Raw genomic sequence first — 22,614 nt, 5'->3', positions numbered from 1 at the left:
TCTAACAGATCCACATGGACCATGCTTTCACCTGGGGTGTCAGTTACATGGGGAATGGGTTCACTGGAGTAGTTACCATTCTCCCTGTACACCTGTAGTGGAGCTTCCACTGCTGGCGGCTTAGCGGTCTGGCCACTAAGCGCACGCAGGTTGGAGTCGCTCTGTAGTATCCTCACGGATGTGGGACTACAAGTCTCAGCCAGCTGCCTAGTGTGATCTGAGGTCAGCTGCTGAAAATCAAACTCTCTGGGGTCAGAGCTGACAGGAATGCCTGCAGGCTCTGAGCTCAGGTTACCAACAGTACTGTGTGTGTCTGTCTGCACAGGTACACCACAATAAACATCACCTTTTGGGTAAATCAAAATCACGTCAATATTGACATTGGTCTGGGGGTCAGAGATATCAGGGGAAGTCAAGACTCCTCCAGATAGTCCTGAGTCCGGACTACCGGTGACACTGAAGGCGTCACCCAGCGTACTGTCACAAACATGCACAACACTATCAAAAGCATTTGCATAACATGATATGTCATTTTTAGCATGTGTGTCACCCGCCTGAAAGTCAGAATTGTCAGAGGGGATCCCTGCTGTCAGCTCTGAGTTCATGCGGCTGGCCATAGAGCATGTAATGGCCAAAGAATGTACAGCGTTTCTATCACAATTATCACTGACACATGCAATTTCATTAGTAATAACAGGTGCAGAAAGGGATAAAAGACAGTCAGTTGCTGGTACATATAAATCTGAGGGTACCTCCCGCCCAGCGGCGTTAGGTACAGTAGCCATAGCAGGTAAGGGTTTGACATCTCCCTGTTTTCCCAAAGGCTTGTACAGTACCTGGTGGTCAGGGAGTCCTGCTGGGAACTCCTGCATATCAGCAGAAAATTCCGAAGGGCACACAAGCGTGCCTAGATCAGTGCCAAGCACAGGAGGAGAGGGAAACTCAGCAACAGCCCACTCTGGAAAACCCACCCCCCATCCGGCCTTCTCGGGACCTGGGATAACAGGGTTGTGGTGGTTGGGCCTGACTTCAGTCAGGGTGAGGAGCTTTTGTGGGAGAATATCTTCCTCTGTGGCAAGGTCGGAACAGACCAAGGAAACATCTGCTTCTGGAGCACTGGAGCAAAAGATGATCTGGTCGTCCACTGGAGCACTGTGAAGATTTCCGGAACCGTAGAGCATCTCTGACACGCTGACAGGCAGTGCAGAGGGTGATGCAGGTGACGGATCAGGGTTGCTAGCCATCTTCGGGCTAGGGACGGTCGTTCTCTTCCTCTTGGGACAGAAGAACTTTATGTGGCCAGTTGCGCCACAAAGATTACACGTGCGAATGGCAGGTGTGTCAGACTGGGATGCAGCAATAGCAGCAGCTGCAGGTCTCAGTGGCACAAAGCTCGCCGGACCAGGAGGAGCGAATGCAGTAGGCTTACCTCCTTCCAAGTTCTGGGACAGTGTTCTGTGACTGTCCAGCACCAGGGTTCTCTGTCTGTCAGGTACAGGAACCTGATGGTACGCCCTCTCAGAGGTGCGCACAGGAAAGTCTCGTCCCGTGCCCTCTTCCATGGCAGGAAGTTTTGCAGTGGGGGTCACGGGTAGAGGTTCGCATCTCTCCACCGAAACACATAGTGAAGAGTGCTGATTTGATTGGGTTAGCTGGGCCAACTCCAATTCACGCTGGAGCCGTAGCTCTTCGATCTGGAGATCCCGCTGGCGCAGACACTCTCGGTGCTCCTGGTATCTGCGCAGTTCCTCGCCGGTCAGGTTTGCCAACTCCAATTCCCGCTGGAGTCGTCGCTCCTTGGCCTGGAGATCAAACTGGCGCAGCCGCTCTTGGTGCTCTGCTTCACGCTGGAGCATCTCCGCCTCATGCTGGAGCATCGCTGCCTCATGCTGGCGCTGACATTCTCGGAACTCCTGGTACAAGCGCAGATCCTCGCCGGTCAGGTTTGCCAACCACTCCGGGGGTATCAGGATTGCAGGTAATAGAGGCATTAAGCAAGGTGGCGACAAGGATTCCATCTCTGGGGTTATGCCACCAGCTCAGCCTTGTCTGTGCTGCAAGCAGCAATGCCGTGCGATTCGCAGAGGGCTTGCACGTCAGGAACTGACCAATTCTGGTGAAACTGAACTGAATCAGACATTCAGAAGAGAAGAGTACAAGAAAGAGTAGGATATAGCAAAGAAAAAGTTAGGAAATGTAGACCAATCTATTCGCTATCAAAGTGTACCGTTTTGTGCCCAGAACTTCGGTTCTGCAAGACAGGATACTTAGCGACCACTGTCTTATTATTCTGGTTGCAAAGACTGAGTTTGTCAGATCTTTGCGCTCTGATTTCCCAAAAGCTGGCTATGCCTGGTTTTGGGGTGTGCTATACCACCACTGCCCACCAATGTGACAATCCAGCCCCGCGATCCCGTCGAGATCTGCTCCCGTTAGCGTACGCAGGAAGTACGGGCGCAGACGGACAACGAGACCGGTTGCTGGATCGTCAGAGGTAAGAAGAAAAAGGCGACAGAGCATGCCAATCCCGTCTAATCTGCTCCCGTTAGCATACGCAGGAAGTACGGTGAACAGATTGACAATAAAGATTGGTCGCGCAGCTGCCGACAATATGTAATGGGACAAACATCCACCAATCCCGTATTACTAGGCCACTGTTGCCATGCAGGTCTCATGCACTAGAGACTGCTGGAGGCAAATTCACTGTGTGCGTAGTAAACGGTTAAGATTGGTTGGAGGTGCCCATACATGTACAATTTTGATTGTATATACAATCGGTACACTAAAAATATCGATTTCGCACTGGAAATCGGGTAAATACACTGCCACCACTGTCTGATTGGATGAATGGAGCAGACAGTCTCCAACTAGGGCGAAGAGACCCCAACGCTATCACCATACGGTAGCCAGCCCAATCACGTTCAACACGCTCCAGTCACCGTTCGGGGAATAGTCACTTCCGACGGCTTAAAGACTGTGTGCAATGTGACGTTAAAGAAAGGTTACTGGGTCCCTATATGATGCAATCTCGAATTGTATTTATAATCGAGAAACGAAGTTATCGATTTCGCACAGGAAATCTGGTACTAGCTAATCCTAGAAGGAAGAAACGGTTATTTACAACCTAGCTAGCAAATCAACAATTTATAAGCAAATCATAAAACAATGCGGTAGTATGACTGACTCTTCAGAGGGCAGATTCGTTATAGCAGCAATCAGATGACCAGAACAGGCACAAGACTGAACGATAAAATCGTTAGTTTATTTCTAAACTACATACACACAGCTTATTTTAGAACAGATTGATTGACAGAGAGAAGAGAGGAAAAGAGAACAGAATGTCTGATTATATACAGTTCAAATACCGTTATTGGTAGTCCATGCGGCAATCGCAAGTCTTTGGCGAAAGTCCCAAAATGGCGGTTGCCATGCGGCCAACAGGCCTTTGTTAGGAAGTTCCAAGAGGGAGGGTTTGCCCGTGTCCTTCCGGGCTGCCAGGATGTTACTAGGCATCAGATTGAAGGTAAAAGGACGCAGAGCTTTCTGGGCTCTCTGTGGTTATAGCCCCCACTCCAGCAAGGAGGGGTTAGGGGGCATGGATCACACACCTCTTTGCAGCAGTAGGTCTCTGCCCCTCTCATAGAAGCAAGAATTTACCTGAATCATGATAAGTGTGGAAACCTGCAAACCGTACAAGTTATGTTAAATCTAATAACATTTTTAGGTTTGTCAGAATTTATCAAAAACGTTGATACCAAACTTGGGGGGTCAGACCCCTGGGGTATTAGAGGGGTATTTTAAAACAATCTTACGCTAGATCTGGCAGTCCGATTGGTCCGTAAACCTGTCAGAACCAGCGCCCTGTGGAATCCCATAACCTGTGCAGATTTCATGGGCAGGGAGATCTGCTACGCCAGGAATTATGAAGGAAATATGGAGAACATATGAATATTGGGATTCCTGAGGTCACAGCAGGTCAGCTGCTTCCAGAGAGAAACTGATAAGATCTGGGCATTTGCTAGTTTTGTGTGGAGGTGAGAATGTTAGAGACACCATTCTGCCAGAAACTTGGGGTTTACGATATATGTCAGCCTTATCTGTGATTTATGGGCTGTATAACCCCCAGCAAGGCTAGGTGACAAATTCCACCCTTGGAGGGAAGCTATGTAATTAGAAGCTACCAAAGAGCCAGGGTTTGCTACATTTGACCAGGGAGAGGAACTGTTAACCCTTGGCTTCCCTGGTCTTTTTATAAACCAAGCCTTTCCCTATCTGTTGTCATTTTGTTAATAGTGGCAACAGGGGATATTTCATAAGGCTCTAACTACCTATTTAGGACGAAGAAACGTTGATTCGTCACAGTGAGTTTCTCCAATTGTGTGTTTGGTAAGTTTTAGAGAAGTAGGAGACAGGCCTTGGAGGTGGCAGCTCCAAGGTTTTGGCTGCGCTCACATATGGTGTTAGATGCTGGTTCTGGGGCCCCGGGCAGTGAGAGTTCCCGGGGCCCCAGGCTGGCTCATGCACCATTGTTTTTTAATTATTGTAGTATCCCATGCAGTTTAGTTAGGAGGGGGGCAGATGAGAGGGAATATCCTGCACGCTGGTGCCCCCTGCTGGTCATATAGCCATTGTCTATATGCAACTGAAGCCCTCTCCAACTAATTGGCTGACTTGCTCAGCTAAGCTTCTGCTTGATTATCACTGCAAGCTAGGTGTATTATGTGTGCACTTCTCATTGGCTTATAAGCAGCCTGCAGGCTTTATAAAGCAGCAGAGAACTGTTTGGGAGTGAGTTTCTCCAATTGTGTGTTTGGTAAGTTTTAGAGCAGTAGGAGACAGGCCTTGGAGGTGGCAGCTCCAAGGTTTTGGCTGCGCTCACATATGGTGTTAGATGTTGGTTCTGGGGCCCCGGGCAGTGAGAGTTCCCGGGGCCCCAGGCTGGCTCATGCACCATTGTTTTTAATTAAAGAAATGCTGCAGGACCAAATTTTCCGGACCGTTTCGCTCAGCGGAACCGAAAGGTTTTGCAGCATATAGGAACCAATGAAAACGGACATTTTACAACACACTGGCTTTAAAACGAACCGTTTTCACCGGATCCAGCTGGCCTGATTCATATGTCCGGTTCCTTAAAGCAACGCTAATGTGAACTGGGCCTTAGGCTTGGTTCACACATAAATCTGTACATTTCCGGTCCAGTCCAGTCCTGTTGTAACGATTGTGGAATCGTCTCCGTGGTCAGCGCACCAGACGTGCGCTGACGCGGCGGATTTCCTCCACAAGCGTATTATTGAGGACACCCAGGCTAGGTGCTATGCACCTGCAGAGGGAAATTCCTGTCGGCAGGTGGAGCTGTGGAGTGCAGAGGAACAGCTCCTCTGCCCTACCACACACGCCAGACAGGAATTGTATGAAGGGAAGAAACGCAATCGCAAGAGAAGCGATTGAGAGTGAGCACAGAGACAGATTGTGTGTGTGTGTGCATAAAATTAGTCGCCAACCCGCGACTGTGCACACACCACAGCAGATAAGAAGCAGGAACGCGATCGCAAGAGGTGCGATCGCCAGACGTGACACAAGGTTACAGCAAGGCGGAGCACGAGAGTAGCAAAGGCACAGCAAATAATACAATAAGGAGATACGGAAAATAACAAATGCTAGCTAACCGCGAACACCGCACTCATTCGCAACAGTGCACGCGGTTATGCGCGGTCTCCATGTGATAAGCACAATAGAGACAAGCACGCCTAACTAACCATTAACAGACAAACATTAAACAGAGGACGCGAGCGCTTGCTTAACGGTTACCTCACCGAGCCTCCAGCAAGCGCAGCAGACAAGACAGACACACGAAAACAGGGACAAGCGACAGAAGGATCCCCAGCGCTAGCTAAAAGTGGCTAGCGCGATCCCAGAAGACAGAACAGAAGGATCCCCAGCGCTAGCGAAAAGTAGCTAGCGCGATCCCAGGAGACAGAGTAGCAGAACAGAAGGATCCCCAGCGCTAGCGAAAAGTGGCTAGTGCGATCCCAGAAGACAGAACAGAAGGATCCCCAGCGCTAGCGAAAAGTAGCTAGCGTGATCCCAGGAGACAGAACAGAAGGATCCCCAGCACTAGCGCTAGGGCGAGTGCGATCCAAACACACGGCAGACAGAACAGATGAGGTAGGCAGAAACAACCGCTGTTCCAACCTACACTCCAGACTCAATCAGAAGGATCCACAGCCGCTAACGCTAGGGCTTGTGCGATCCAAACACAAGACAGACGGAACAGGCAAAACAGATAATACAACCTGACTGGGCTAGAAGGGGAGCCTAAAGCAACCCCCAGGAATTAACTATACTAGATAGCAATGGCTGACACTCCAGCAGTGTCCATCAGGAACAGACCATGGAAGGGAAATGTCCAGCAAAGCATTCTGGGAGCAGAATGCTTTTATAGTGCCAGTCATCAAAAGAAGGCAGGTAACGGATTTGCATGACTAATGTATGCAAATCCCTCAGCAACACAAGCTGCACAACTGACAGAAGGTCTCCTTTCCAGAGTCCTGCAGCAAGCAAACCTAAACAATGGTCAAAAGGCTGCCTGCCTGTGCAGGCAGCTGAGCGGATTCTCACACCTGTATTGTCAGTTTTGCATCAGTTTTCCATCAGTTTTACCTGGATCGGAAATGTACACCTTTTATGTGTGAACACACCCATTAAAAACTGATACAAAACTGACAGGACAGGAAAGGACTGCACTGGAAATAATAATTTTTATGTGTGAACCAAACCCTAAATATTTTAGTCATGCCAACAGGTTGACATTGATTTGTTTGGCTAATCATTGGTTGCTAGCCAAGAACCTGATCCACCGATTTGATTGTTGACATAAACGACTGGGCTAGCATGATATACAATATCTATGGCAATGATGCCAGTTATGGAATAGCTTTTCTCCATTGAACAGTATTGCTGCATGCTTGTTCAGTGTATGCCGCCAGGCAATGTTTTAGCAGACTGCGGTCTGTAATGTTAATTACCACATCAGCGGAAGAGCACGTTGGCTGAGGGAACATTTTTGATTTCTTCTCTGGAAATTCAGACCAGTTTTTCACCAACAGTCTCTCCATGGTCTTTAAACCATATAATCATGCCTCCCATCACCAGCTATTTATTGTAGAACAGCATGGTTAGTTTAGAATGTCACTAGGCATGTGCCCAAATCCAGGCAGAAATGTTTTCCCCGTGTTGTGCAATCACCCAGTGGCAGAGCTTGTTTTCATCTCTGTATAAACTACTTGATTAGCTGATGTCAAATAAATCATGATTAAAGTACCTGGTCAACAGTACCATCCATCGCCACCCATTTCTTGAGGCAGGCATGTTGAGCTTCAGTCTGCAATGTTCTCACAGAGTCCTGTCTGTGCACGGAACTCTTGCAGTCTGTATGATGATGCCAAAAAGGAAAAAAGGCGCCTGGAAAAAAGGGCATGGGGGATCGCAGCTAATAGAATATTGGTAACATTTATGATATTCTACTGCCTAATTCCAATAGTAAAATATTGGTAATCTTTACCGATGTTTTACTATGCCTATTATTCAATAACAAAGAACATGCACACCAGCCAAAATAGATTTCAAATGCTCTTATTATTATTCATCATCAAGTGTACAAGGTATATACATAAGCCCCTACACATAAAACAGGATACAGTTATATACAGCACCACAATGTGTATTAGCATGTACAACACAAGCAACATTGAGAGTATAACAGCATCTTGAATAAACAGAGATGGAGGAAAGTCTGTTTAGCCCAACAGCAGCGCAGTTTCGAGGCAGTTATGCCTCTTGATCACAGGCAAAGACAGTCCAAAGCAGGAACGCAAACAAGCAACAGATGCAGAGATGCAAGGCGGCGTCCTCCTTGCATCTCTGCATCTGTTGCTTGTTTGATTTCCTTTTCTTTGTTATTGAATAGTGTTGTTAATATTACATTGCACCCAGATATTTATGTGAGTTCTTGAGAAGCTGCAGGTTACTTTTATGGGTGTGCAGACCCTAATGTATATGTATTAACCTTAACCTACTCTCACACAGAACCTCCCTTTTACCGATGCCTAGCCCTAAGACCTCCCTCTACCGATGCCTATCTTAAAACCTCCCTCTACCGGTGTCTAACACTAAAACCTCCCTCTAATGATGCCTAACCCTAAGACCTCCCTCTACAGATGCCTAATTTTAAGACCTCCCTCTACCAATGCCTAACCCTAAGATCTCCCTCTACCGATGCCTAACCCTAAGAACTCCCTCTACCGATGCCTACCCCTTAACCCTCCCCCCAGGTACCTAACAATTTCCCCCCCAGGTACCTAACACCTGTGGTGCCCAACACTTAACCCCCCTTCTAACCTTAACCTATCCCCCTGCCACAAAGCCGCGATTTGCACCAAAGAAGGAAAATTTGGACACTCGAAGACAATAGTGGCTTTGCTATGCCTTTTAATAGTAATGCCAATAAATAGACATACAAGTGATATAGCATAAAAAAGTCCTTAATACACGTCTCAGGCTATTGACATTATGACCAACATGTTTTTTTATTTTTTAAAAACATAAATGGGCAAGCACCATCAACCATTCCCCAAGAATAAGGGAAATAATATACGAGTGTGCAGAAAGGAACAAATTAAATATACAAGGCTAACAAAGAACAGTAGTCCCCTTTAAATACCGCACCACTCCAAAAATTGTAATCAATTCAACTTTATTCAACAGACATAAAAGCACTTAAAACCAATGTGAGCAGCCATGTAATAATATTAAGATAACAGTCCATGATTAATGAATAAATAAATCACCACACTTTTATTTTTACTTTATATCCATTCAGGGGCATTACTGTTTTTTTGATACTACCTTGTGGAGATTTATTTATTCATTAATCATGGACTGTTATCTTAATATTATTACATGGCTGCTCACATTGGTTTTAAGTGCTTTTATGTCTGTTGAATAAAGTTGATGAATTGATTACAATTTTTGGAGTGGTGCGGTATTTAAAGGGGACTACTGTTCTTTGTTAGCCCAACATGTTTTTTTATGCTATATCACTTGTATGACTTTTTTTTTTTTTTACATTACTATTAAAAGTTATGTTTTATGCATACGATTACTAGTCCATGAAACTCTCAATTTGTATTTTGTTTGTTTTTGATCTTGATCTTGTATTCTTGTATCTTGTATTCAGAGGGGTCGCCTCCTTTCTTTCCCCAGATACGAGTACCAATATTTTATAATGTGCGCTTGTGGTGGCACCCTTTTTTCCGCAAGGGCTCCTGCGCCCTTCTTTCCTGTTCGTCACCTACAGACCCTGCTGTTAACCAGTTCACCCCCAAGGGTTTTTATCCTAACGGACCAGAGCAATTTTCAGTTGTCAGTGCTCCTCCCTTTTATTCCCTAATAACTTTATTACTACTTATCACAAGAAAATGATCTATACCTCGTTTTTTTCGCCACCAATTAGGCTTTCTGTGGATAGTACATTTTGCTAAGAATTTTTTTTATTCTAAATGCGTTTTAATGAGAAAAACAGGAAAAAAAGAAGAAAAATCATTATTTCTCAGTTTTCAACCATTATAGTTTTAAAATTAAACATTCTCCTGTGGATAAAACAAACACGTTTTATTTGCCCAGTCGTCCCGATTATTAAACAGTTTAAATGATGTCCCTATCACAATGTATGGCGACAGTATATTATTTTGAAATATAAGTGTTATTTTTCTGTTGGGTTCTTTTTTATTCTGGCCATAATTACAAGCCCCTATGTAATAAATTAAAATTAATTTCCCCCCATAAAATATAAATTAACAAAGCTGAGTCCCTAAGGCAACAATTTTTTTTTTTTTTTTTTAGCTGATTTGTTTTATACAAGTTTTTTTTTTTTGGGGGGGGGGGGGGGAGGGTTGGAAGTGTAATTTTATTAAGATCTGTATGTACTTGAAAATGAATGTATTTTGTAGGTGTAATATACTTTTTGGCCACAAGATGGCGCTAGTGAACATTCATAGGAAATGTTCACTTTTTTTTCTTCACTTTATTTAATTGTTACATTTCCTGTTATTGTGAATGGACGTAGCCGCTGTTCGCGGTCACGTCTATTCACTCCAGGCACTGCGATTGGGTAGAGGACCGTTCGGTCCTCTTCCCCAATCACCCAGCACGGAAGCCCGACGGAAACAGCGGCGGTAGCGGCGCACACAAGGCGGTAGCAGCGGCGGGAACGCGGGACGTATTAAAACGTCATGTTGCTGTTAATAGCGGTAAGCATGACGTTTTATTACGTTAGAATGTCAGTAAATGGTTAAGTTCCTGCAAGAGACAGCAGACTATCCTTAGGACTAGTGTGCTACAATGTTTCAACAAATTTAGAATGTGATGGTGTTTTGCATATTCAATAAATACTGAATTGTGAAGTAACTATAAATAATATAAAGAAGCCAATAAAAAAAATACCATAATGGTGGCTGGGACAGACACTTTCCAACTCTCAGTATTGTGTACTTTTGCTAAAGCACCAGCCTGTCACTCTGCTTCCTGGTTGTGTTCATTAGGCTCCACCCCCTATGAGAAACTCTTCCAATCACCAGGCACAAGCACACTTACTCAGGGGATGGATTCATAAGCTTGTTCTGGAAGTTTGGAGTTTTGGAATAGGCATATAAAGAATTAGAGTCTACAGTGACAGTGTGGCACAGTAAAAATTGTTTAATGTCACAGCTGTTGCTAAGGTTTCTAGCATCCACCTCAATTTTATAGTGACGTTAACTGGCCATGTAGAAGCCTGAGCTATGAAAAATACTTGTTTAAAATGTTTTATTTAGAAGCCACTTTGCAAAATATTTATCATAATGTTAAATTGTGGGATCATAACAAGAAACTTAAAATGGACATACACCCAGAAATCACTTTATACAGAATCAATGCATCAGTACAAATCAACGCATCAGTATGAGAAAATCAAATAGCATTGCACAAAAATGTCTGTCTGCTTTGTTATGAATGAAAACATTGCTCTCCAGGCCAATAAAAAACCTCCAGAGTAAATGGTACTTGGCTAATAGTCTAAAGCAGGGGTCCCCAAACTTTTATGGTCAAGGGCCGGGTCAACATACTTCACACTGCTGGGGGGCCGGATCATACATAAAATGATGTTGAAAAACATTACATTGAATCTAAGTATTGATTCCCCCCATTGATGCCTGGAGGAGAACTCCCAGCAGCAGCCAGACAGTCATGTGACACCCAAAGAACGTCTTTGTGCACCAGACAGCGAAGCATACCCAGGCGACAACCTGCCGTTCAATTAAACAGCAGTGTCACCTGATGCAGAATTGGATTGTAAGCCAGCGAATTACTCCTCGCTGGCTTCTACAGTATGTGGATGGGTGGTGCCAGCACTGCTATTCTATATGTGGGCCACTGATATTTAAAGGTGCAGTGGGCCACATCCATAAGTTACCGGTATACATTTTGTGTGTGGAGGGCCATGGAAAAAGCCTCTGGGGGCTGCATTCGGCCCGCAGTTTGTGGACCACTGGTCTAAAGTAACTGAAGACCTGGCCATTCCTGATATAGCTAGCCCACAGCCTATTTAGTGCATGTATCATTGATGGGAATGGTCATGTGACAGTCAGACTGGGTATGCAGAGAGAGTACTTTTAGGGTTTGTTCACACAGACAGTGATGCCAAGCTGTCCACGCAGTAAGGATCTGGTGCTGGCTAGGGTAGAGCATGGAACGGGTCCATTCAGTATAAGAGGAGATATTGGCAGTGCTTCCAGATATAGGTTGCACCCAAATTGACCAGCTACATAGATGTCCAGAGTTCGAAACATGGGCAGATTACACAACTTGCATTCAAAACAAATGCAGCAAATGAGGGCATTAGCTTCAACAAACAGTATGTGCAAAGATGGTTTCCTACTAGACCTTTTCACGGCGATGATGTGCCCCTGTGGAAGGGACCTAACCACAACCCTCAAAATGGATGCAATCTTTACATAGCACTGCACCATGAGGCAGTGTGAATGGCACAGCTAAGGGAGAGAACCGGCAGCGGTGGTGGAAAAGGGTTTAGAAGAGAGCCACTGATCTGCACCACTTTTAGGCCTTGATTTACTAAACATATTCGCGATTGTGCGAGAAAACGTGCGCAAAAACGCGATAATGCATGCAAAAACGCTATCACGGCCATGATGTGAGTTAACACGGTTTAGTGAATCAAGCCCTTAGTGTGAAGGGCTATCTCAAATCTCAGATATTGTACATGCCTTGCCTGAAATGCATGAGGAAATCATCTCTTTATCAAATATATGCTTTACCTTTTAAAACCTAATTCAGCCTCTCTTCTAGCCCCCTGTAGTCGTTCTAGTCCTTTGCAGTCCTTTTGCTCTGATCCCTGCAGCAGCTGTGCTGCTCATCATGTACAGCCATGGGTCGCGTGCCTCCTCGATCACTCTTCCACGGCTTGGAGCATTTTGCACTTTCGCAGTTTGCAAAAATTGCAACTGTGTATGCCACAATCGCAGAGGCATACAGCGCTGTAGCAGGTGACTGGCTAAGTCGACCGGCTTTCGGAGGAGCCCTACTGCTACACGGATGAGAGTGGAATGAGGGCATTAGCCTTTAAGGTGCCCATACATTCCTCGATTTTTCTGCTCAATCAACCATTTGATTTGATCATTTTATCAGATCGGGGGAGAATCAATCATGTTCCACTCTGCTCAATCGACAAGGCTTGGCCATTATCTGGTGAAATCTACCAATTTATTTGATTGAACAGAATGGAAAATATCGGTCGATCGTGAAGGAATCGGCTACTGTCCACCTGATTTCAATCAACACAGAATCATTTTTTGGTTTCAGAGCATGGAGGCCCACACTGTGCAGCTTGATCAGTGAAGGAGAATTGCATAGGATCTTGCTTGCTTGATTTTAGTTTTGATCAACCACTCTGTTGCTGATTGCCCAATAAAGTCAATTGCTCAATCGTTTGTTGGAAAATCAAGTAATGTATGGGCACCTTTAGTCACCCCTATGTCCTCCAGCCTCCCCCGGTCCCTCTCTCTCTTCCAGGGCCAGTTTAAGGGATGTTGGAATTAGGGGGCCCCCAGTTCACCCCCCCCCCACCCATAGTTCACCCCCCTCCCCACCGATAGTCACTACCCCACTGCTCCTTGGGGAACCTGCACATTAGCTGCATTAATCACGGATTTACCTGTCCTGGCGGGTGGCATATGCTCCGTCTGTGCGGTCTTCAACCACGCTGCCTGCCTGTTCTCTATCTGGCGCGTATTATGTGTAAAGCATTGGGGGGAGACCACTTGGCAGGGTCTGGCAGCGCAGGGGGTCCTGCAGAGGTCGGGGGGTCCTGCAGGAATTACCACTTTTCCTTTATGGCTGTGTCTGCCCTGCTCTCTTCCTTGCTGATAGGCTGTCATAAAGTTTTAGGCCAGTGGCCAAAGCGGGATCTCAGCACCTGCAACACAAAAAATGAAGAGCTATGGTGACAGTTCTCCAGCACACTCCCCATATTATCGAAGTAAAGCCCACAGGTCTTGACTGTTAAACTGAGGTTAGATGGCCAAGCAGATAGGACCTCACTGTCCTGTTCAGTGAGATAGTAAGCAGCGGGATTATGGCTTCAAGGCATAAACAGAAGTGCTGGCTCTACCAAGTGCTCCACTCATCCATAAAGAAAGATGAATTGTGCTTGCCCATACATTTTCTAGTAAAGTATGGAAATGATTGATATTTCTTTGATATTAAAGACCTACTGTCACAAAAATCTTAAAATATATGTAAACATATACAGATAAGAAGTATGTTTCTTCCAAAGTAAAATGAGCCCTAAATTACTTTTCTCCTATGTTGCTGTCACTTGCAGGAAGTAGTAGAATTCTGACAGAACCGACAAGTTTTGGACTAGCCATCTCCACATGGAGGGTTCTCTCGGTTTTCTTTATCTCCAAAAGCACTTTGTGAATGGCAGTTGCGCTGTCCAACTGCCCAAAAAGTGTACAGTGAACAGGGAGTCTGGCCAGCACCTTCGTAAAAATCAAAAACACATTTTAGTTTTTGAGAAAATCATTTTTATAGTTCTCGTTCTGAGTGTGGGAAATGTTTCAGCAGCCGCCGACTTTAGCCAAGTAAAATGAGCAATTAATTACTTTTTTCCTATGTTGCTGTCAGTACAGGAAGTAGTACAATTCTGACAGAACCGACAGGTTTTGGACTATCCATCTCCATATGGGGGTTTTCTCAGTTTTCTTTATTTACAAAAGTACTTTGTGAATGGCAGTTGTACCGTCCAACTACCAAAAAAGTGTACAGTGAACAGGGAGTCTGGCAAGAATCTTCATATAACTCTTTTTCAAAGAGTGTCTTTATAAAGTATAAAAGCCATGTTGGGTATCCCCTATAGAGAGATGGACTAGCCCAAAACCTGTCAGTAATGTCAGATTTCTACTACTTGCTGGAGAAAAGTACAACATAGGGGGGCTTTGCGGGGGGGGGGGGGGCTTTGCTATTAACCACTAAAGTAAGAGGCCAGTGACTTTAATGTACAAATTGCAAACAATATTTTTTTACAAAAAAATTGGCACTAAATGCGAACGGCGAACAGCCCATGTTCACCAGGAACTGTCTGCTGACTAACTATTTGGGCAATCTCTATTCCCAGACATTTACAGTGTATTGTCAAAAGAGGCAAAATACAGTGTATCCTCGGCTAGAAGTCAAGAAATGTAGGACTCCCTAAAGAAAGGATGACTTATGTGGGAGTCAGACCTAAATTTCTCACTTATAGCTGGGGTCGGGAGGTTGCCTCTTTCCATTATGAGTATATGCAGAGCGGCTGTAGTGGAGCGTACATACCTATTCCACCACCAGGTCCTCGTCTCCTCCTCACACTGGTAAGCATGCGCTAGTGTCCCTCCATAAGCTCCCGATGTCATATGACGGGCATCGGGGGCTGGAAGGATGTTGGTACAGGCTAAGTGGCTTGAGTGATGAGGAGAAAAGAGAATACGTTGCTCGGTGGTGGAACAGTTTTGTAGTTTCCACTCTGAATATGGACAAGTGGGGAGAGAGAGAGAGGTGGGCATCCTTGAGGTGAAGTGGGGAATACTTGGTGCACTGGTTACTAAATGGGGAGGGGGTGAAGGATATTGGCTGCACTGAAAACTAAAGTGGGGAGATGGTACTGACAGCATTGAATATAAAGGAAGTGTGGGGGGGGGGGGGTGAAACTGACTGCACTGAATACTAAGGTGCCGTAAGAGTAATAGCCATGCTAAACATTGGGGGGGGGGGGGGGGAATACTAGCTGCACCGGACACTAAGGAGAGGGAGGTTACTTGCCGCACTGAATACTAGTGGAGGGGGAGGATATTGGGTATACTAAATATTAAGGGAGGGGGCAGAATACTGGCTACATTAAATACTGAGGGGAGTTGGATGTTGATCATACTAAATAATATAAGGGGGAGGATACTGAATGCCAAGGTGGTGGTGGTGGGGGATACTAGCTGCATTGAATAATAAGGTGTGTGTGTGTGGGGGGGGATACTATCTGCACTGATTACTAGTGAAGAGGGGATGTAAGTTAGTTAATCTCTGAATGTTGGGGGTAGACTTATAAATGAGGTTGACTTATATTCGAGGATATACAGTAGCACAATTGTAAACAGGCCTGTCCCAACCTTTTTATATAGTGTTAATGACATTAAATTCAAGACTACATAACCGCAAAACTGCATCTGAGCAGCTTGTCTCTGGCCATTGCTGCCCCCCACTCACAATTGTTCTATGGCCCTTCACAAGCCTCTCGTATCTTGAGATGTTCCCACTGTGCACATATGTATGATGGCATTATTGCAAGTGACATGCATTGGGGCTGCTAAGCTATGGCTATGGGCATGTCTGCGGACACCATTAACCAATCATAGAGGAGGAGCTTTAAAACATGAAGGAAAGGAGGAGAACAGAAAGCCCAATATGGTGTAGTACGTTAATGAGGTGATGTCTGATGCAAACACACACAATGGTTATACTCACAAGGACGGGTCGCCTTGTGAGTATAACCATCGCCACATAATTTAAAACATGGAGGACAGGGCACATGTGGTAACAGCTACTTCCATGGCATTGACACTCTGGATGCAGGCAAAGAAGTCACTATAGCAAGAGTGATATAATCAGGTACATACATATTTCTTCTAGGATTCACTTTTTTTGTTAAAATATATACGGTAAACACCCTGATTAGTGTTGACCATACCAGCCAAAAAAGGGAAGCAAACAGCAATAATATAGGTATGTTTTTAAAGGATTCATACACAATTATTGACTACTCCTAACATATATGCATAGGGATCCTCCTTCAACTGCTGTATTAGCTTTTCACTAGTGCTATGCTGGTAATAACTGGTAATAATCACCTCTATATGTGCTGTGGGTAGTCAATAATCAATTAGCCACTCTCCAGGGTTGTAACTTGAAGTAGGCCATAGAACAATTGTGAGTGGGGGGCAGCAATGGCCAGAGACAAGCTGCTCAGATGCAGTTTTGGGGTTATGTAGTCTTGAATTTAATGTCATTAACACTATAGCAGGCAAAGAAGTCACTATAGCAAGAGTGATATAATCAGGTACATACATATTTCTTCTAGGATTCACTTTTTTTGTTAAAATATATACGGTAAACACCCTGATTAGTGTTGACCATACCAGCCAAAAAAGGGAAGCAAACAGCAATAATATAGGTATGTTTTTAAAGGATTCATACACAATCATTGACTACTCCTAACATATATGCATAGGGATCCTCCTTCAACTGCTGTATTAGCTTTTCACTAGTGCTATGCTGGTAATAATCACCTCTATATGTGCTGTGGGTAGTCAATAATCAATTAGCCACTCTCCAGGGTTGTAACTTGAAGTAGGCGTCGCCCCCCCCCCCCCCCCCGATAAACTGCCGGCTGGGCCCCCTGCAGAACCACCTCTCCACTCTACCCTACCCTCTCCCCCACATTGGTGTGCCTTCTCCTTACCCACCTAGCAATAGAGTAGGGCAAAACTTGACCTTATTCCAGCTAGTGGAGTAACAGGCCCTCACTCCTCTCCTCACTCTAGCCATGGCACAGACAATCTCCCTATAGTGAAGAGTGGTGTGGGGACCTGTCACTCCACTAACTAGAAAAAGGTAAAGTATCTCTCCGCTCTACACCTTGACATCTTACGGCATGGTTATTGTTACACCCCTGCAACAGTTTACACTCCCCTTCCCCCCGCTAGGTGATTTCTGTTCTTGTCTCTTTCCAATTGCTTTCCATGCTTTCATTGAAAATGAAACACAAGCATCTTCAAAGAAAAGCAGACGATTAGGCACCCGAATACAGAAATCCAAATGTCAGCACTAGTCAGGTTTCTGCAGTTCAGCTTGAGCAAAGGAAGTTCGAGTTGAGCATGAGTTGAACTCAGTTCAAATTCCAACACTACTACATAGATCCAGATGGGTGCTCAGGGGCCTGTCTGCACTCCACACGTTTCTACCCAGAGCTGTTCTTTAGCATTATTTTTGTCTGAGCCACCTGAATACAACACAATTAGATAAAAGAGCACCCGAAAAATTGTCTTTGCCCTCTGCCTCCCCTGCACTGACTTGGCTGCCCTGTTACTGGTAGAGATAGTCAAGAAGATGCAAATAATTTGAACTTGCATGCAAACTGTATGCAGCTTGAAATTGGACCAAGCCAATACAGTCCTCCATCTTCCCCCACTCAATTGTAAAGCAAGTCTGAAGTGGATTTCAAATAAAAAAAGCAGAAACCTATGGAGAGGTAAGGCACTGGGGCCTATAGAGCCTTCCCGTTCCTTTCACGGTCCCCTCGTTTCGGCGCTGTGGCCCCGTTCAATTCAACCGCCACGGGAGGCTTCCGAGTGCTCCTAAAGATGGGCGGCCCTGTACTGCGATTGCACAAGCGTATGTGCAGTACAGAGTGGCCTGTGTTTGGGAGCACTCGGGCTTGCAAAGCCTCACAGAGCAGTATTCTACCGGAGGGGCTTGGCGACAGAGCAGGAAAAAATGGCGCATACCGCAACGGAAACTTTCTGGCGCACAATTGGAAAGCACGGTAAATGTAAATTTCCATTTTGAAGTGCAACATTCTGGGGCACGGCTGCTATTTAAGTGCAAGGAGGAAATTATGGCGCAGGGCACTTCAAAACGGTAAATTATGTCTACCGTGCGTTTCAATTGCGCGCCAGGGTGGGGGCTTTTGGAATAGACAGGACTCACAAGAGGTCTTGCGCTGATGCCAGGCACTGAGGCACCTGTAGCATGCGGTGTGTTCTCCTGCACAGCTCCTACCTCAGTGCAGATTGCCTCTTCCACAGCGCTGTGTGCGGTGCTTATATCCGCACTGGTTTTACGGTACATATTCTTTAAACTGTAACTGTCAGGCATAAAATCAAAAATCAATTCTTTATTTTTATCTGGTAAACAAGTAATTTAGATGCTAACCAGGCAATCCAAAAGTTAAAATCTCTATTACTTTTCTTGCTGATAAATGATCATTCCCCAGTTTACCTGACTCTTATTTGGTACGTTGCCGCACAAAGGAAGTTGCAGGGCATGCTGGGTTGTCCTTTTTTGCTTCTGTACATAAGTTAAGTCTGAGGGGAAATAAAGAAGCAAAAAAAGACAACTCAGCATGCCCTGCAACTTCCTTTGTGCGGCAACGTACCAAATAAGAGTTAGGTAAACTGGGGAATGATCATTTATAAACAAGAAAAGTAAAAGAGATTTTAACTTTTGGATTGCCTGGTTAGCATCCCTATTACTTGTTTACCAGATAAAAATAAATAATTTTTTTTTGATTTTATGCCCAACAGTTACACTTTAAAAAATATGTACCTTAAAACCAGCGCGGGTATAAGCCCCGCACACAGGCGCACACTCATCCTGAATGAATGCACGGCCAGGGGAGGCTGAGAACCGCAGTACTTTAACATAAAGAGCCGCCGTTCTTGGAAGTTCAGCAATAGGCCACACCTCCGTATCAATTCTATCTGGCTAGACGAGCAGTGGTGTGTACAAGTGGTGGAACCATGTGTGCTGTGGGAGTGCTGCCTGGCCGCCCTGTCTGGGCTCATCTACCACCATGTCCCATTATCCGACTCTCCCAGCAGCCAGATTGGGTGTCCACTGTCCCAGCAGTTAAATAAAATTTGAAATTATGATAATCATTAAAAACGCTATTTATCGTTTTAGTTTCAAACGTTTTATTAAGGTTTTCAAAGAAAAACATAAATGCATTTGGTAAAGCCCTTAGCAAAGGGCATGTTCACAGGTTATGCATATAAAATGAACGAAATAAGTTTAACGATAACAATAACAGATAATAACATGGCACAGAGCTTAGGTAACAGAATGATCAATTGTGTAGATGCTTATTTTCAGGGTTAAAAGGATAGGGCCAGGGGCGTAACTAGGCCCCACCGGGCCCCCTGCAGAATTTCAGAGCCTCTGGGCTCTCCCCTCTGCGCTCCCCTCCAGCTAGTTACAGAGTGGGCAGCGGCGGGCAGATACATACCTTCTTCCGTGCGTTCCACCGCATACTCCTCGCTCTAGCGGCTGACGTCACTTCCGGAAGTGACGTCAGCCGCTAGAGCGAGGAGTATGCAGTGGAACACACGAAAGAAGGTATGTATCTGCCTGCCGCTGCCCACATGGTAACTAGCTGGAGGGGAGTGCAGAGGGGAGAGCCCCGAGGTGAGGGAGAGGGGGGGAGGGAACTTCCCCTCTCCCCGCCGACTGTGGCCAAGGCTTTCCCCTCATGCTGCCACCCCTCCAGCCCCCACAAAACGGCCCCAAGCGCCCCCCTTCCCCCGCGGGAGCAGGGGCTGCAGGGCCTATTGTTACGCCAGCGGATAGGGCACAGGATCTTAAGCCTATTGAGGCTGCAGCGGAGAGCCAGGGTTGCCAAGTCCTGGTGAAGGATAATGTTGTATCATTGAGGATTATCGTTTTGATGTATTCCACATCAAAACTATAAATATTGTTTTTAATGATTTATCGGCGGCTCTATGCGCCATTTTTTCACCCACGCCATTTTTTACTGTACGCCTTGGTGAGCAGCGGTAAGTGCGAGAAGCCTCTGGAGGTTCCCCTCTTCTTAGGTAAGTATCTGTTTGTTGACCGGGATTCACCTCAGGTTGAATTCAACTGGAATCTGAAGTGAGAGGGATATGGAAGCTGACATTTATTTTCTTTTAAACAATGCAAATTGAAGGGCATCCTGCTGATCCTCTGCCTTAGGCCTAGTTCACAGTTATCATTTGCGTTGCAGAATAATTCTGCATGCCAACTCACTGCTCGTACAACTCTATGGGGCTGTTTACAGTACTGCGCTGTAACTGATCACGTTATTCTAACTTGCTGCATGCAGGCTTTGCATTAAAGTCTAAGTCCAGTCTCCATTGCAGTTCACAGTCATTATAATGCATGCATTATACAACTGACCACTGTGAAGCTAACCTAAGGCTACTTGCAGACCAAGACGTTGCATTAGGTGCCACGTTAAGGTCGCATAACGTGCACCTAACGCATCGTATGGTGCTGCAAGAGAGGACGGTAGAGTGAGCCGCGTCAGGCGGCTCTATCCCTATAAGGTCTCCCAGAGTAGCGCTGATTGGCCGGCGGGACCACGTGATGCAGAGCGAGACACTCCGCATCACGTGGTCCCGCCGGCCAATCAGCGCCCGCCAGTGCAGTGAATATTAAGTAGCCATGTGCGCGGCTACTGTAGCTGGCTCTCCCCGCCTCCTCTCCGCCCCCCACTGCGCATGTGCAAACAGTCTAACGCGGCTATAGCCGCTCTAACGCCGTAGCATGCTGCACTTTCCCGACAACGTGCAGCGTTACATGTAACGCAACGTGGGCTGTGTGAACAGCCCACTTGTGTTACATTGCTGTGCGTTGGGGGAGCGTTACAGGCGCACTAACGTGCGCCTGTAACGTCCCTGTGTGGAAGCAGCCTTAGGCTAGGTTCACATCGGAGAAGCGTGTTCTGTTGCTACACAACGCAGCTAAAACACAATGCAAAGTAGCAAGTAATGTGGTTGTGGTGGAATGCGATGTAACGGCGGCATAGAAATAAAAATTGCATCGTAGATGTGCGCCATTTGTATCGCACATTTGAGAGTATAAAGCTCTGTTTAAAAAAAACAAACAGATTTGCACATGTGCCATGCCTTGCTATAATGTAGTGCGACACGATGCAATATTCAAACATGCCAGCATTAACATAAACTAACATTGAGTGCGTCATTGCATATATTTGCATAAATTTAGAGCAGGATATGCATTATTTTACCGCAAGCCGTTGACGCGCATCACACTGACCCCATGCACTCTGAACATTGCATTTACTTTACATTGCTGTACGATATTCCACCTTAAAAAGGGACTGTTATGACGCAAAGCACTGCTGTGAGCGTAGCCTTATGCTCACAACCATAGACTCTGTAGCATGCAGGGCAGATTTTCTGACCCAATTAGCTAAATGCCTGTTTCAGGCGTATGATTCGGACACTACTGCATCCAAAGAGATTGGCAAGACTACCAGGCAACTGGTATTGTTTAACCATTACTTTACTTTTTTTTTTTTAATTTTGTGCTCTGCAATGCCACAAATATCCTTACTGCCCTCAGCCTCCCTAAGCCTAACCCAGTGCGTTGCTGGGAGCAATCGATATATTAACCTGGATTGGCTCTCCTCTTCCACCACCGAGTAGGGCTGTAACACTGACATCCTCGCTTCGGGTCCCAATCACATCATATCACATGATCAGGACCCAAAGGAGGATGTCAGCATTACAGCGCCACTCGGTGGTGGAAGAGGAGAGCCAATCCTGCGTCCAGATCAGGTAAATACAGTATATCATTCACTTCCTGCGCCTGCTCTGCATTAGGCTAGCAAGGCAGCCCGAGTATAGTCGGCTGCAGCAGCCCTGCCCCAGGTTATTTAAAATGAGATAACTCAGGCAGGGCAGTTAAAAAGTTAAAAGGAAATAAATATGGTGGCCTCTATACCCCTCTCACTTTAGGTTTCCTTTAATTTGCATACAAATGCACAAGTACTGTTACCTGTGAGCATGATTGATATACAATATATACAGTATATATATATACAGAGAGAAAAAGAGAGGAAGAGGGAAAGCGAGAAAGTGAGAGCCAGCAAGCTACGTTCATAGTGGGAGTTGTGTTGCGTTCCCTCTAAAAAAAACAGGAACACAACCGAATGGAAAAGTTGCACTGTACGCTATACAATTGTTGTGTCGCATATAGTCAATGAAAAGTATGCTTGGCTGTCACTGTTAACGTGTACGTTATGTGGTAATGCTAAGCGTTGGGATGCCACACTCCGTTAGATCACATCTGTTAATGTTGCATACATTTTCACATTGTGTGCCACTATCCGCATTACAATGCAGCCATATGTTGGACCGCCCTGCTTTGGATGTAGTATACATATATACAGTATATATACTGTATATGTATATA

The sequence above is a fragment of the Hyperolius riggenbachi genome, chromosome 1, assembly GCF_040937935.1.
Source record: "Hyperolius riggenbachi isolate aHypRig1 chromosome 1, aHypRig1.pri, whole genome shotgun sequence".
Taxonomy (NCBI): domain Eukaryota; kingdom Metazoa; phylum Chordata; class Amphibia; order Anura; family Hyperoliidae; genus Hyperolius; species Hyperolius riggenbachi.
Note: the sequence above shows the minus strand (reverse complement) of the source record.